Source organism: Neodiprion fabricii, chromosome 3 (assembly GCF_021155785.1).
Source record: "Neodiprion fabricii isolate iyNeoFabr1 chromosome 3, iyNeoFabr1.1, whole genome shotgun sequence".
NCBI classification, from domain to species: Eukaryota; Metazoa; Arthropoda; class Insecta; order Hymenoptera; family Diprionidae; genus Neodiprion; species Neodiprion fabricii.
Window position 1 is genome coordinate 9584182 of NC_060241.1, and position 4163 is coordinate 9588344.

The following is a 4163-nucleotide window of genomic DNA, read 5'->3' on the forward strand; positions in this document are numbered from 1 at the left end:
AATATTTTAGATGTTTGTCTCAACCCATCCAAACACCATGAATTTATCAAAATATCGCACAATTTTTTTTTAAATGCTCATGGCTTTTCGAAAACCCGATATTAAAATAACATACTGTTTCTTTTCTCGTTTTGAGTCGTAGTTCCGCAAAGAAAATTATTCTTTTTTATTTTATTGAAGGGTTTTGGGGCATTCTACATCGAGTACGCACCACTTAAATCTACCTTTTTTCATCGATTTGATAGAAAATCATTAACAAAAACGAAAATACCTATCCTTTAATTCCTGTTCGTCGAAAAGGCAGATGTAAATGGCGAATAATTGACATAGAATGCCCCATATACGCTCCGGATATCCTCATCTAATAGTAGCATCAATGTCCGCAAAATTGTCATACTTACAGATTATTGACCGAAAGATTAGATGCGGCAGTAAAATAAATACCGAAATTGCAGGAAACACGCAAGTATAGGCGTGAGGGTTTAGGGTTGAGATAAAAAATTATACTCTTGAACAGATCATTATTTATTCATTTATAGCAAATTTGGGGGGGGGGGGGGGGGAGCCGGTTGATAATCGTCCGAGCCTGTTTTAAAGATTACCCTAATACATACGCGAAATTGTTTCTGAACCGGATGTGTTTAACAATACTAGAAATACATCCCGCAAAAAATCTATGTCATTGTACATACATACAATTACTGCATACAACGGTTCAAGATTCGTGGCAAATATTTTACAGGGCCGATCCTTGTTAAAATTCCGATGAAGAATTTGCTTGCCAATTTTTTCTGTTTTTAATTCTCAACAAATAAGGGTTTCATACTTTATTTGCTTCGTTTCATTTGTCAATTACGCCTAGTTCTGAATGATGCTACCAACATTTTTTTTTACATTAGACGAACTACCTGAATGTTACTCATTTGGTGGAAATCGTTATAAAACTACATACCGTGACTTCTCGTAGATGGTATACGCTACGGATACGCTAGCGAGTCTCGAAGGAATCAACTTCTTCGGATTCCGAGTACTATCCCTCACACGCCACTGTCCCCACCATCCGCGCGGCCGTCACTTCTGCGTTTCTTCGCGTACCGTCCACATCCACTTTTCGCGGCTAACGAAGCAAATGCGAGTGTTTTGGTAATTTGCCGTGTCACAAGTTCTAATCACATGCAAATTTTCACGCGGCCAGTGTGTATACATATATTTGTTACAAACAACAATAATCTTGTGAGTGCAACAATGGATGAGTTACGTCGCACGGCTGAACCGAAAAAAGGTTAAATTTGACGCGCCGACGAACGAATCGTTCGTTGCAATGGTAAGTGTTTTATACTGCAAATTTCTGTTATGCAATTATACATATCATTTACAAGAATCCTGCCAAATCTGCACTTGCTATGCAGGGTGATTCGTAATTCACAGCAAATACTTGACAGGGCGAATCCTTGTCAAAATTGGAGTCGACAGTTCCTAAGAATTTTTCGGGAAAACGCCTTTTTTCATTCAAAGAAATGGAAATTTAATTTTTTCGGATTTCTGTTTCGATCAACCTTTTAATTTCTTGGGTCATCGTCAGAATTGATATCGAAATTCCCCGGTTAATTTGTAAATAATTTTGTACGTCATACATGTAAATCATGCTTATGCGTATATTCGAAAAATGGTTTTTTAGGTTAAAATGGCTGTTCTTGAATAACTCGGCCGGTTTTGATTTTACAGAAAAACCGTCGAAACAAAAGTTGTATAAATTTTGATTTCCTACAAGTTTAGTTCCTACAGTTTTTCTGCTAGGATCAAGATTTTTGGAATTAAACCTGAAAATAGCGACAAATTCGAAACATTTCCATTATCTCGTTTATTTTCAACTTAATGGCATAAATTAATAGCAACAAACTTGTTGAGAATCAAATTCTGAACAACTTCGGTTCCCACCTTTTTTTCCAAAAATCGATATTTTAGGAATTCAACCCGAAAAGGAAGGATTCTCCGTCAATTCGGCCACTTTTTTTTCGACCATCTCAGATCTGCCCCATAATTGGTTACATCAAAGTACTACTAGAAGGTACTCTGCGTGAATTTTTTCAGATTTTTCAATTCATTATTTGAGAAATTGCCGGTTTTTTTTCAAATGAATATACACTACCGTTCATAAGTATGGAAAAACTCGCCCCAGAGTGTTCTCACTGTACCCATGATGCTCATTGTATTTCTACGAAAATGTATACCGTTGAGGAATGGGGAGGGACTTCCAGCATTTTCATAGTATAGAAAAAAAATGTAGAAAACAAATCGTCTTGTCTTCGAAAGCGTGGCGTTCGAAAGATCGTCGTTTTGTTGACATTTGTTTCGATCATCGTTCTGTTATACATTTTTCAAAATATTGAGTAACCAAATTGTATACGTGTTTCAAATTTTCTTTTCTCTGTTCTCTTCATATATAATCATTTTGATTTTTCGTTAGGAGTGTGCAGAACATAAGAATTGCTGAATGCTTCGTTGTGAATACCACAATTTTATCGGAGCCTAGATTCGAATGCTCGGAGAGTTCAATTATTATAATCGTACGGTAATTTTCTTTTCCGATAATTGGAGAAATTTACACGTGTTGACATATACCCTAAGTACGATGCGAATATGCGAGAAATTTCAAATCTTAAGGAAAATAAATATTAACTGTTATTATTTCATCATGTAAACCATAAAAAGTCAGTTGGGACGAAATTTAGGTTCTTGAGTCAGAAATATCATTCTGACAAAATGTGACCGCGTATTTTCCAAAACAATGAAAGCTTTTTCGAAGTGATATGTGAGCATAAAAAGTCAAAACCTATTTCTACGATTTTTTTTTCCGAAAGCGCCGAGTCATTCAATTTTGTTGCAAAATGGGCGCGCAGTAAACTTGAAGAATCAATATCTCATCTCCGGTTCTATTTGACGTAGAAAAATGATTCACAGCACATTCGCGAGCAGAGAGGATAAGCTTTCGTAGAGAACTTTGGTTTATCCGGAAACATTGAACATTGTAATTGTTATTAACGAACGAATTGTTTAATGGTACCATTTTTTGGCGAGGCTTTTACCATTTTATACATTCTGTAAAAAATCTTTCCGATTACAAATAATCCGTCGGGTTTGACAAGGAATTTCCCATTCATATTCATTCCGAATGACCATACATTAGATATCTGCTATCGGTAGTAAAATATTGAATACGGTGAAATTTAGAGTGATTCGTAAAAAATGAATATCTTAATTTCAAAAGAATTATCTCAACTTTTCGGATTATTCAAGATGATCAAAATTTTTAATCACACTATTCCATTTCGTCAGATTCGACCATTCACTTTTAACATTTTTGGGTATAGTGAGATGGCGCCGACACATGGCTGTAAGAGAACAGAAGAGGACCCATGTATTTGTATGAGTCCTTATAAGATAAGGAGGGGAGGGCACGAATTCTCTGCCAAAGTATATTTTTATCGACAAGTACTAATCATGTTATGGATTCTGCATTGAAAAAGCGAAACAACCAAATGAACACGCTTATATTTTACAGGATAATCCGTCATAACCGTTGGACGGACGCAATGTCACATGCCGCGAGGATATCTTCATGGAATGGTGAACTATGTTCAAATGACATTATTTCGCAATGGATGTTAGAAACTCCCATCAACCGGGAGAAGGAAACTGTTTCGCACAACCCGCAGCTTCATAGTTACCTCGAATCTCAGATACTAATTCCTTGCATTTAATATTTCAGAGGGTATAAAAATAATCCTCAACGTCGATGTCAACAATTGTTTCATCTATCCATAGTAACATGAATAAAGTGTTCCAATATTATATATAATCATTTTTTGAAACCCTTTTCACTAGTAAAATAGCTTCGAACATAAAATTTTTTCATTATTGTCAGTAGAGTTGTGTGTAACAAGCGATGTACAATTTCAGAATGATTCCGATACAGTAATACCCCGAAGTTACGCTATGGGTCGTTCCGGCATTGACGGCGTAAGTCGAAAAAATTTTAAGTCGGGGTGCACGTTTTATACAACTGTGTAATGTACATATATATATATTAGACTGGGCCAAAAAAATTGACTATTTTGTTTTTTGAAAAATATATTGAGAATATCATTCAGTATGGCAAAAAA

At 35.6% G+C, this 4163-nt stretch overlaps 1 long non-coding RNA gene across 1 annotated transcript; it reads left to right on the top strand.

The window, feature by feature from the left end:
- Window positions 1-1189: 1189 nt before the first annotated feature.
- LOC124177837 lies at window positions 1190-3787 on the top strand. The gene is made up of 3 exons (XR_006869677.1): window positions 1190-1324; window positions 1966-2068; window positions 3563-3787. It is a non-coding gene; the product is annotated as an uncharacterized LOC124177837 (long non-coding RNA).
- The last annotated feature ends 376 nt before the right edge of the window (window positions 3788-4163 follow it).